Here is a 13121-nt window from a genome sequence, read left to right on the forward strand (position 1 = left end):
AAACGCATTTAATTGGAATGAATTTTGTGCTGTGCCCTGTGCTAGGAACTGGAGGCCCAGCAGTCAATGAGACAAGTGTGGTCTCCTAGAGATTAAATTAATGTCAAGGCACTTTGTGTCAGGGCAGATCAGAGTAGGCGCTTCATACCTTGAATGGCTAGGTGGACTAACTTATTTATTCCTTTATCCAATTGTATTTTTCAGGATATATCTATATCTATAACATCTATCTATCTATCTACAGATCTGGAGGGGGAGAGAGAGAGAGATTTTAAAGAAGTTGTTCATGCAAGTGTGGGGACTGGCAAGTCCAAAATCTGCAGAGCAGGCTGGTAGGCTGAAGACCCAGGGAAGAGTTACAGTTCAAGTCCAAAGGCAGTTGCTGGCAAAATTCTTTTTCCTTAGAGGAGGTGAGTTTTGTTTTTTAGGGTTTTTTTTTTTGGTAACTTAATTTGAGGTTTTCAACTGATTGGATGAGGCCCACCAACATTATGGGAGATAATCTGCTTTAAAATCTACTAATTCAAATGTCAATATTTTGGTCATTATTTATATGATATAAATATGTCATATATATACATATATATGCATATACACACGTGTGCACATGTATATATATTTAGAGACAGAGTCTCATTCTGTCATCCAAGCTGGAGTGCAATGAAGCAATCATAGCTTACCACAGCCTTGAACCAGTGGGCTCAAACTACCCTCCTACCTTAGCCTCCCAAGTAGCTAGGACTATAGGCACGTGCCACCACACTCAGCTATTTTTTAAAAAATTCTTTTTTCAGGGACTGGCCTTACTGTGTGGGTTGGGCAGTTCTCAAACTTCTGACCTCAAGTGGGCCTCCCACCTCGGCTCCCCCAAAGTGCAGGGATTACAGGCATGGGCCACCATGCCCAGCTTAACTTTACTACTTGACCATCTTCATACAGCATCTCTTCACTTACCACTGTATTTTCATCAACATGACAGCTATTTCAGGAAGCAATTGCCCAGGAAAATCAAAGGTGCATATGCAGAGAGCATCAAACAGCCATTGATACGCTAAGACTCTCCTCAAAGACCTCATCTCAAAATCTTCATCTTGCTGTCTTGCCTATCTTACACTGATACATCATGATCCTTCCCATTCTAATTAAATCCCCACATTAAAAATCTCACCTTAAACCAGTTCTAAAAAAGTCTCATACAGGTCCCATAAACCAGTTCTAAAAAAGTCTCATACAGTTCTCAACTTTTCTTATGGTGACGATATATTTAACTTGTTGAGTAACTGCCAAACTGTTTTCTCCCTTTTTAAAAAAAAAAAAGTTAATATATAATATGTTCCATATTTATGGGCTCCATGTAATTTTTTTTAGATGCACAGAGTGTGTAATGATCAAGTCAGGGTATTTGGGGGTATCCATCACCTTGAATATTTATCATATCTATGTGTTGAGACATTTAAAAAATGTCAATCTTATCTAAAAAATACCTTCATAGAAACATCTAAAATCTAAACATCAAACATAATGTTTGAACAAGTATCTGGATATCATGGACTCCCAAGTTGACACATAACATTAACCATCACTTCGATTTTATATTTTATAAGATTTCTTTATGAGAAAGAAAGCTCATCCTTGGAGACACCATGACTTGGCCACAGTGTTGTCAGAACCTAAACTCAAATTCGAACCTTATGAATAAGAACTTCCCTCTTCCACACTTCACCTCTTAAATGAAAAGGAAACATTGTTTATTTTTTCTCTTTCCCTAATCAGCCTTTTCTTCTAACCCAGGAGCCTGATTTCCAGAGCTTGACATTCAAACTCAGAGACCATGTTAAAAAGCCATCAATAATTCTGATCAATTTTTCAGAATTCCCAAAAATATTCAATCAACACGCACCAGAAATGCATTCACTATTCCATCAGGTTCAGTGGGTCCAGTTCAGCTTCTAACCTGTATCTTTTTATATAATTCTAGTTTGATGTCTGCTCTGACCAGGGCTAAATATTGACCAGCTTTCTCTGCAAGGATCTGGAATTTTTTCCCCAAATGCTCAAATAGGACCATATCTTGTTTTCCTAGGACAGATTCATACTATGCTGACAAAGTCAGGTATTAGATTATTGGGTTACCTGTATAAAACTGCCAACATTGACCTACAGAAATAGCTTTTCACATAGTTTAAGAAAAAATTAGCTCATCTTTTCCTGGTCATATCTCACCTTCCTCAGCGTCCTGTTCTTTGTGAAGGGAGAATCTCTACTCCCACAGTGGATGGGAATGAAAGATGCTGTTATTAAAAACATTCTAAAGTGATTTGAGGAGTGACAGCAGCTCTTAGAGAAATGAGGTAATGCTTCCAGTCTGCCTTCTCTGCCGTTTAACTTCCTGACAGGAGGCATGGAACATGAAAAAATTGATTGTCCTGTACAAAGTCAAGTAAATAAATAGTAATACTTAATGCAATCATTTTCCATATTGCTTCATCAAAACCCATGCAGTCAAAGCCATTTATGAATTCCTTAGGTCCTACCATTGTCATCTTTCCAGCATGTTGCTGCTCTCAAAGATGCCTCCAGGTGGGGAGAAACAGGAGAGCAGGTACTAATCAATCTTGAAGCTATGATCAGAAACCATTTAGAAGGATGACAGCTTGAGCTATTCCTAAATTTCAGAGAGAAAACCTTCAAGGAACTAAGTTATTAACAGAATGATAGGAAAGAGTTTGGGGGGTTTATTTTAGGAAATAATCACCTTGGTGCCTTTGTCTTGCTTTAAGTTTTCAAAGAAAAAATAAACTTTGGAAGGTGGTTAGTACCCAGGCCCAGAGTAAAGGTGGGCTAGAATAAAATGACCCTGCCAATCTAGCTTGTTGGATTTCTTATTTCCCTTCCTTCTAGCATTTCTCAAAGTTAAGATAACAGAGACTCCAGAAAGTCAGGGACAGATGGACCCTTGGACACAGACATAGGTGGCTGGACATTTGAATTATTCTATCAGCTCCTACTAGTGAACCTGAGGCAAATACTCATGAAATGAGGTAAGGTTCTGTGTTCGTTTGTTTGTGTTGCCATAAAGAAATATGGGTTTAGTTGGCTTGGCTCATGGTTCTGCAGACTGTACAGAAAGCATGGCACTGGCATCTGCTTCTGGTGAGGCCTCAGGAAGCTTACAAAATCCTGGCAGATGAAGAGGGAGCAGACATGTCATATGGCGAGAAAAGAAGCAAAGACCATGGGGACGTGCCACATTCTTTCAAATAACCGGATCTCATCTGAACTCAGAGAATGGACTCACTTATTACCATGGGGACAGCACCAAACCATTCATAAGGGATCTACCCCATGACCAAAACACCTCCTACTAGGCCCACCTCCAACACTGGAAGTCACATTTCAACATGAAAATTGGAGGGGACAAAACCTCTGAACCGTATCAGGTCTAAAGTTTCAAGAAGCAGAAACCAGGCCCTAGTAATCAGAAACTACTTACCTTCCACAAAGAGAATGGGCACCAGGAAGCCAATGCCCACAACAGTCATCAGTGTCTGCAATATGATGGCAAAAATATGACAAATACAATATACTTTTAAAATATATAAGTTTGTTTACTTTAAAGAACTATGCTGTATCATTATGCCCTATGCCCTTGCCACCTGGGGCATGGGAATTAAGGTGACTTTTCTTTTACAGAATAACAGGGGCTGCAGGTGGTCATTAGATTTTCAGGACAGTCACAGCTAACTCAAAGGTTAGGTTCTAAAGTCAGCAAATAAAGCAAAACCATGCATAGTCTAAACCTAGAAAATTCCCTCAATCAGCCGTCCACATTAGTCATGTATACATGGTGTCTTGAATGTATCCCTCTATTATTTCCTCTAACTTGCTTTTAGTTTATAGCTTATATCAATTTGGATGCCAGCAACAGAAAATCAACTGCACAGGACCTTAAACTCCAAAGAAAATGCCTTGGCTGTGAACACAAAAAGGTAAGAGGAGGCAGGCTCCACTCCAGGGGTACCACTGGAAGCTTAAAGGAGAGCAACATCAGGGACCTGTCAGTTTTTGCCCTATGTCAAGTTTCCAACCAGGAGAAACACTCAGAGCACAGACTTCTAAGGTCCAGAAGTTAGTCCATGAGTTGTGCATTCCTCATGGGCAGGAGGCCTGGCTTCATCACCTGTGTCCTCACATAGAAACTGACACAAAGTTGGTGCTCAGGACTTTTGGATGAATGAATACACACCCATTCGCTCTTCTCTGATTATATGTTATGAAGGAGTATCAAAACCTGGTCCCCAAAGTACCTGCTACTCTTCTTTTACAGACATGGGGTCTATGTCTCCACCCTTTAAGTTGGGCTAAATGGTTACCCAACCTAATATAATGGAAGCTGACACTGGTGGCATTCAATTCCTGTCTCTTGGGATGCTCCCTTTTGAAATCCAGCCACCATACTGCAAGGGAGCCCAGGTCAGAGGGTGTAGGTATTCTAAATACAGGTGTAGGTATTCTAAAAGATAGCCCCAGCTGAGTTCTCAGTTGATGCCACCATCAACCATCGGATCTGAGAGTGAAGAAGCCTTTGTGGTGACCCCAGCCATCATCTGAATGCAACTGCACGAGCAAAGGTGAGCAAGAAGTGCCTAGCTGAGCCCAGCAAAATTCCATAACCATGAGAAATAATGACATGATTGACGTTTTTAGCCAATGCATTTGTTACACCATAGATCATCAGAACACATTAAGTGACTTAAGACGTAATCTGATTCAAAGATTCAGGCAAGGAGATGCTTTTAAAGATAGCAAGAAATCTCAATGGCAAGGCATCTCTCTAACTCACCTGCTCAATGCTGATGCAGCCCAATAATGAGAAAGAAGGAAACAGAAGGCAGTGTTTGCAGAATAAGAGGTTCCACTTAGATCTCAAAAGAGCCAGTGGACCATGATGGCCAAAGGGACCTTCTATAGGGCAATAGATAGCCCACTTCTGAGTCTGTAAGGATGCATCCACAGGGGCTAGAACTCCAAGCTCTGCAGATCCTCACACATACCAGCAATACGTGCTTAGCAACAAAGCCCACAGATGAAGCAGGCAGGAATTAACTAACTATTGGTTGGGCATTTGAGTTGTTCTAGCATCTCCTGAAACAGATACTCATGGAATGAGGCACAAAGCTGGAAGAAGTAGAAGCCACAGTGGCCTTTTAGCAAAGACCACTTAGCCCTAGTGTGAAGGAGGAAGGCCCAGGAACATGGTGTCCACTGCATGGCAGACATGGCTAGACCCCAGCATGTGTGTGCATGAATGGAAAGTGTGGTGATGACTTGGCTACTCTTCCCCTAATGCTTCATGACACCTGCTTCAAATCTAATTTATGGGACTTTGGCAAGAGAAGAGTATTTTTGGCAGGGTGCAGTGGCTCATGACTATAATCCCACTACTTTGGGAGGTCTAGGCAGGCAGACTGCTTGAGGCCAGGAGTTCAAGACTAGCCTGGGCAACATGATAAAACCCCAAGTCTACTAAAATTACAAAAACTAGCCAGGCATGGTAGCACATACCCATAGTCCAGCAACTTGGGAGGGTGAGATGGGAGAATCACCTGAGTCCAAGAGGTCAAGGCTGCAGTGAAATATGATGGTGGTGATGGTGCCACTGCACTCCAGCCTGGGCCAAAGGGCAAGACCCTATCCCAAATAAACAAAAAAAAAGAGTTTAAGACTTGAAAGAGACCCAGACAGAAAACAGACTAAGTGAGGCTTCCCTTCCCTCCTCCTCTCCTAGCACCTTCACCCTTGCCCTCCACTGACTCCTAGAGCACCCTTCAGTTTCCCCATACTTCCTTTTTGAGCCATCACTCCATTCTCTCTAGCTCTGCCCATCTTGCAAATATGGTCAATATCTGCTGTCTCCATTCCCTATTATGTCCCTTTGTAACCCACAAATGTTCATCTTTCATCTATGGCAGGGTTTCTCAACCTTGACACTACTGACATTTGTGGTCAAATAACTATGCATTTTAGGATGTGTAACAGCATCATCTCTATCCACTATCTGTCAACATACTTTCCAGTTTTGACAACCAAAATGTCTCCAGACATGGCCAAATGTCCCAGGAGGGAAGCGTGGGAAACTGCTTCTGTTTTAGATGCACTGGTCTAGAGTAAAAAGAAACTGCCACAAGGGTATAAGTAATGTTTGTAAAGGGAAGGAACAAATAAACAGAGAAATAAATGAATGATTGAATGAATAAACAGGGTAGATGAATGAGTGAGTCAATGCACTAGAGAGAAAGCATACTGCCCCGAGGACCTCTGAGTATACAAAGCTGAGAGCTGCAGGCAGAGAAGCAATTAATAGGTCCATCAGTCCTACAGAGGGCCTGAATTCTCAATGGGCTTTTGCTGGCTGTGCAGTTCGATGCTTTTCCAATTAACAAGACTTGCAGATGCCAATGGACCTTTAATAGGGTCACGGGAATGGGTCCTCTGATAAGCCAGGCTGGAGAGTATGACACCAGGAAGCTCAGTCACCTGTCTACTAAGGTGCTGATTCATCCTCTTTGTCAAAGTTGCAATTTGGAATGACAGTTTCTCATCTTCTGTTTCTCCAGCTGCCACCTGCAAAGGTTATTTGCTCTAATTTGCCCAGCATTTCTCCTCTCTCGACCTCTCTCTAAGCTGTCACTTCTTTCCCTCTCTCCCTCCATCCAGGCCTTTTTTGAGTCCATTGGACTGTTGTGTGCTGTCCCTCACTATGTAGGAGAAATGAACCTGCTGGGCTAAAGGTCAACAAGCTTTCATCAAAGGAGGAGAGAAGAAAACACGAGCCTCAAGGCCTTGTTCACACACTGTGCTTCTCAGCTTCCCGGGCCCCTCCACTTCTCTCTCCAACTCAGTCAGTCTCACTACCCCAAGCTCAGGGCCACAGAATGTGAACAAGGTTGTGGCTGTGGGCAAGGAAATAGTTCAGTAAAATGAAAATAGTCTGTTTCCTCATCCTTTAAGAATAGGTACTGCTTATTAAGGGTTTAGGCATTGCCACTAAGCATTTTATGAGTATCATCTCGTGTAATCTGCCAGCAACTCCATAAAGTAAGGGTTATATTCCCCATGGTAGAGAAGAATAAAAGATGCACAGAAGTTCTCAAACTTCAGGGGACATCAGAATCACCTGGAGGGCTTAAGACACCGATTGCTCGGCTCCACCCCCAGAATTTCTGACTTAATAAGTCTTGCCTGGGACTGGGGAATTTGTATTTCTCAAATGAAGGATTAATATCTTAGACTAGAAATTGTATAACTTGCCCAAATACACAGACACCAAGGGATAGATATAAATGGGAACCAGGTCTCTTATTCAGCAGAGTCTCTGTTGAAACCTGATATTACTTCAGGTAATCCTGTAAGCTAACAGGACTTTTTATAGATGGAAAGGCAATCAAACATGCACTATCCCATTCATTAAATATTTACCAAACATATACTGCCCTGTGCCAGTTGATATGGATGCAAACAAAAAGAAGAAGAGATCCTCAAGGAGCTTCCGTGACCAGCTAGTAACACAAGCTCACATGTGACAATGACAATACAACACAGTGAGAACCCTAGTTGAGAAAGAACACAGAATCTGCTAGAGCAGCAGTTCTCAAACTTTTTTGGTTTCATGGCCTCTTTTTACTCTTGAAAATTATCAGACTCCAATAATAAACTCATTACATATTAACACAGAGAATATATTTTGATGAAAAGTGACTACTTTCAAGAAACAGTGAGAAGACTGGCATGGTTTTACAGCGTGGAGAAACTCTTCAAGTCCGGTTCAGCAGGAGACAGCTATAGTCTCACTTCCGCTTCTGCACTGAGCCTGATGTAATATGTTATTTTGGTTAAATTATGTGAAGAAAATTCATCTCACACAGATATGTAGTTTAAAAAGGGAAACGAACTACAATAGCTCTTTCAGATAATTGGGGATATTCTTTGCCACTGTGCCACAACTCAGTAAGTGAAGTTGCAATGAAAATTTTGCATTAATGTTGCATTAAAATACATTTATCTATTTTGAACTCCTAACAGAACTTTAACCTCCGGCTTGATTTGGTCACATCACATATTGGTGATCTGGCAAATATCGGTAAACCTAATTATGTATTTTGCCTGAACGTTGACACATGGTATGAAAAACCCATATTCATTAATACCAGCTCTTAAATAGCGGGAAACTGTTAAGTTTCCCAAAGCTCTAATTTTCACTTGAAACATCAAATTTAATCATTTGCAACAAACACTTTCAGTTGTCTGCTTTGGAGTGATAGACTCACTCCTTGTATTTTTAAGAAAATATCTGTCAAATATACAAGTCTAAATACCCAAGGCTTATGTATGTTTATTGTTATTTCAGGAAAAATAATACTCCATGAAAAAAATTAGCTAGTTCAGCCTGCAACTCAACCACATGAGTGCTTTTACTTGCAACAGCTATGATGCCACAGTATGCAGCAGAAGTATTTTATCTGAACTTACCATTTTATCACAGAATGTCAAAAGGATTCAAGGATAAAGATTTAATCAAACACTAACTACTAGTTCATCAAGGACATTCTTAAGTAAAAGTTGTCTTTTCTCTCTCTCTCTCCCTTTTTTTTTTTTTTTCCTGTGACTGGTGTGAAGGAAAACAGTGACTACTAGTACATTTTGGTGTCATTGCAATACTGGTTTTGAAGTTTCGCTCGTTACCCAGGCTGGAGTGCAATGGCGCGATCTCGGCTAACTGCAACCTCCGCCTCCTGGGTTCAGGCAATTCTCCTGCCTCAGCCTCCTTAGTAGCTGGGATTACAGGCATGTGCCACCATGCCCAGCTAATTTTTTGCATTTTTAGTAGAGACGGGGTTTCACCATGTTGACCAGGATGGTCTCAATCTCCTGACCACGTGTTCCACCCGCCTCAGCCTCCCAAAGTGCTGGGATTACAGCAATACTGGTTTTATAACCAGAGAAAACAAAGCTTTACCCATCAATACTTTTACACTATCCACACAAATGTCAAAGCACCGAAACAGGCAATGGCATCTCTAAGTGTTATTGCGAAAATAGTTCTGATCTTGCAGGTTGCCCTGACAGGATCTCCCAGGGTCTGTGGGCACACTGTGACCACCACTATGCTACAGCAACACTACATTCCTCGGCACTTTTCAGGCATCTCCTGAACCTGTCTTGTTCATACTCAGCCTTGGTTCTGAGATGCCTGAAAAAATTAAAAACCTTAAATACAAAAGGTGAATGGAGGGAAAAAAGTTAGAAAAAATATTGCCATATACTATAATACATCAGCTAAGAATACTCATATATGGTCAAAATGAGCAGGCAACATATTTTAGCTTTAAAGACACCTTAAAAACAACCACATGTGTTAGGATATTACAGGCCTAGTTAATATGTTTTCTAAGAACAATCAGCATCATTTACTAAACATTTACTGAAGAACAGACATTATGCTGAGAATTTTGCCTATGGTATCTTGTTTAATTTTTCCAACAACCCTATGAAACAAATATAATTTTACCTCCATTTAAGGCCAGGAAACTAAGACCTAGAGAGGTGAAGTAGTGTGCCCCATATTAAACAGTCAAAATAAGCAAGCAGAATTGAGATTATGAACTGTTATTGCGAAAATAGTTCTGATCTTGCAGGTCGCCCTGACAGGATCTCCCAGGGTCTGTGGGCACACTGTGACCACCACTATGCTACAGCATGAAGCTGGTGTTCTTAACCTCTCTTCTTTGCAGCACGCTAGTCAGCAGCACCCAGGGTACTGCATAGAAGAGCTGAAATTGCTCTGCTTGCTGAGGACTGGATACTGGCCTTTACTCACAGGGACTGGTCCCTCAGGGCAGACGTAGGCACAGCCACTCTGTATCAGGAAAGCATGATGTGGCCACAATTGCAAACCCTCAGGAGATGGTCTTGCCTTCTGATGACTTCCACTCCCTTTATCTGCTGCAGTAACAATGGCAGCCGCCAGATTCCTCACAAACCATCAGGGTCCTCCCACTATGCTTGTGACATATACAGAAACATCTGCCCCCTCACATCCTGGGGAGCTGCAATAAATAGAGGTAAATCTCCTTTTTATTCCCCTTAAGTTAGTCATTTGTAAGTGAGCCAAATTTAGTTTTAATTAGAATCCATTTTCTGAGAAATTTACAGCTCTGGACATTGATCATACAAACTCTGCCTGCTAATCAGTGCCTGTCCTATTTGCTCTCCCCTGAGCCCAGCCCTGACATTCAGATGTACAAAGAGTGCAGTCTTCAGGAGGCTCCATGGCAGGGCTGTGTGAAGATCACTGAGAGGCCAACAGGGCCTGTTCTCAGTGCTTCTCTTTCATTGTCCTCCTACCTCCAGTCTTCAGGGATTAAGCAGGTCAGCTTCCATCCTGCTTCTTCCTCCCCAAGCACTTAGGTGGAAAAGAATTTGTCAAGGTGTCATCCATGGAAGAGGCAGCTGCATTTATGTGGATGCAAGAGTCTTCCACTGAAGGAATATATCTTAGGAATGTCTGTATCAGGATGGAGCAGGGCCTTACATGGAGGAGAGGAGGGAGCACCAGGCACAGGAAATCCTCAGGGAGTCACAAACAAGACAGAGAGACAGGTGATGCCCTGACAGGGAGGTCAGTGAGGCCCACTCTTTGACAGTCAAAGCAGAGAAGATGGTATGGGAAGGTACAGGGGGGAAGAGAGAAAAGCTGAAGCTGGGGAGAGACTTCACTCCAGGCTTCCGCTCCAGGAAGGCATCGGGCACACAAACGTTTCTCATGGAAGGCTTCTCACTCTGAAATTGAGATTTGGAAATAACAGAGACCCGAATTCCAACCTAGATTAAGCCTGAGCCTGGCTTTCTAACAGAAGATTAGGAAGAAAAGCACCAAATTGTATTTAGGGGCTCAGATATTCCATGTTACTTTTTCTTTTTTATATCTATTTATGGGTGTGTGGATACAAGAAAATAAAATCCCAGGAGTGGATTTCTTTAAATTCAATAGTCTGGCATTTGCTGTTTGATATAGGGAGCTGTTTAAATACTTTAAAAGGCTGGCACATTGGCTCATGCCTGTAATCCCAGCACTTTGGGAATCCAAGGCAGGTGGATTGCTTGAGCTCAGGAGTTCAAGACTAGCCTTAGCCACATGGTGAAACCTTGTCTTGACCAAAAATACAAAAAATTAGCCAGGCATGGCGCTGTATGCCTACATCCCAGCTACTTGGGAGACTGAGGCACAAGAATCACTTGAACCTGGGAGGTGGAGGTTAAAGTGAGTTGAGAATGCACCACTGCACTCCAGCCTGGGTGACAGAGTGAGATTATGTCTCAATAAATACATGGATGGATGGATGGATGGATGGATGGATGGATGGATGGATGGATGCTTTAAGAAAGGGTCTTAGAGGATGAGTTATGAGAATTTTCCTTGATCATTTGGAGAATGAGCATTCTGTTTGGACAGACCAGATAATAAGGCAGCACCTTACCTATCCAGAGCCACCAATGTCAGTGCAAGTGAATTTTTCAAGAGGAAACAATCAGCCCAGTGAAGACTGCCTTGCAGACTCTGCAAACTTAGCTCAATAAGCAAGACCCAGAACACCAGCACTGCAGAGGGACAGTCCTCAGCAGCAGGGTGGTTGCTGGATTTAGCAAATAAAAATACAGGAAATGCAGTTGAGTTGGAATTTCAGACAGTGAATCTTTTTCTGTGTACTCATATATGTATGTCCTAAATATTTCCAGGGTCATAGTTACACTGAAATATTTTTCTTTGTAAAAAATCCATTTGAGACTGCTATGGTTTGCATGTGTCCCCCAAAAAGCATATTTTGGAAATGTAATCCCCAATGAAGCAGTGTTGAGAAGTGGGCCCAAATGAGAAGTGATTAGGCTATAAGGGCTCTGCCCTCATGAACAGATTAAGGCCATTATCACAGAAGTGGGTTCCCTATTAAAAAGATGAGGCCAAGCCTAGTGACTCACACCCTAGTACCAGCACTTTGGGAAGCTGAGGCAGGTGGATCATTTCAGTCCAGGAGTTTGAGGCCAGCCTGGACAACATGACAAAACCTCAGCTCTACACAAAGATATTAAAAAAATTATCTGGCATGGTGGTGCAGGCCTATGGTCTCAGCTACTCAGGAGGCTGAGGTGAGAAGATTGCTTGAGCCCAGGAGATGAGCGCTGCAGTAAGCCATGGTCATACCACTGCAACCAGCTTAGGTGAGAGTGAGATTCTGTCACAAAAAATAAACAAATGAAAACATGCGTTCAGTCTCCTCTTGTGTGCCCTCTCTCTCTCTGCTGTGTGTGCGGGTGCCTTCTCTTTTCCCATCTGCTTTCCACTATGGGATGATGGAGTAACAAGGCCCCTCCAGTTGTGGCCCCTCAATCTTGGACTTCCCAGCCTTCAGAACCATGAGCCAACAAATCTGTGTTTATCATAAACTACACAGTCTGTGCTATTCTGTTATAGCAACACAAAATGACTAAGGCAGGGACATATTTATACTAAAAAAGCATTCAGTGTTTATCTAAAATTCAAATCTAACTTGGCATTCTGTATTTCAACTAGCAACCCTATCCTATTTGGGGTCTCAAATCTTAGGCTTCAAGTTTCCACATTCTTGCCTGTGGTACTCAGTAGGCGGACCTTCCTTTTCCCTTTTCATGGGGTGAGCCTGCCCAGGGCTGTCAGGAGAGAGTAAGATGATGAGGTTCCTTGCAAAGTGTAGTTGGAATACTTGCATTTGAGGAACCCCATGTAAGGAGTTATCTTTACAGGAAGGTCACGAACCTAGCATCACAGCTCATATTTCCACGGGTCACAGAAGGCCCCCCAGGCACTGTGCCTCCCAGCATCACCATGGTACTGAGCCAGAGAAGTGAACTCCAGGGACTACCACATTATGGTCTGGGGGAGGGCTGGGGGGTTGAAAGCACTAGGAGCTATTCTCTCTAAAGCAAAAACAAGAAGAGAGAAAATAGAATAGCAGCCTGAAAGTTCTCAGTATGTTGGCTAGCATGCCCACTATTACATACTGCAGACTGGATACATCCCTGCTCTT

The 13121-nt window shown here is 42.3% G+C and overlaps 1 protein-coding gene across 6 annotated transcripts in view; it reads right to left on the bottom strand.

Moving 5' to 3' along the window:
- EPHB1 (EPH receptor B1) overlaps positions 1–13121 on the bottom strand; it is a 438054-nt gene that overhangs the window by 191376 nt on the left and 233557 nt on the right. The window lies entirely within an intron of this gene.

Source organism: Callithrix jacchus, chromosome 17, assembly GCF_049354715.1.
Source record: "Callithrix jacchus isolate 240 chromosome 17, calJac240_pri, whole genome shotgun sequence".
Lineage (NCBI taxonomy): Eukaryota > Metazoa > Chordata > Mammalia > Primates > Cebidae > Callithrix > Callithrix jacchus.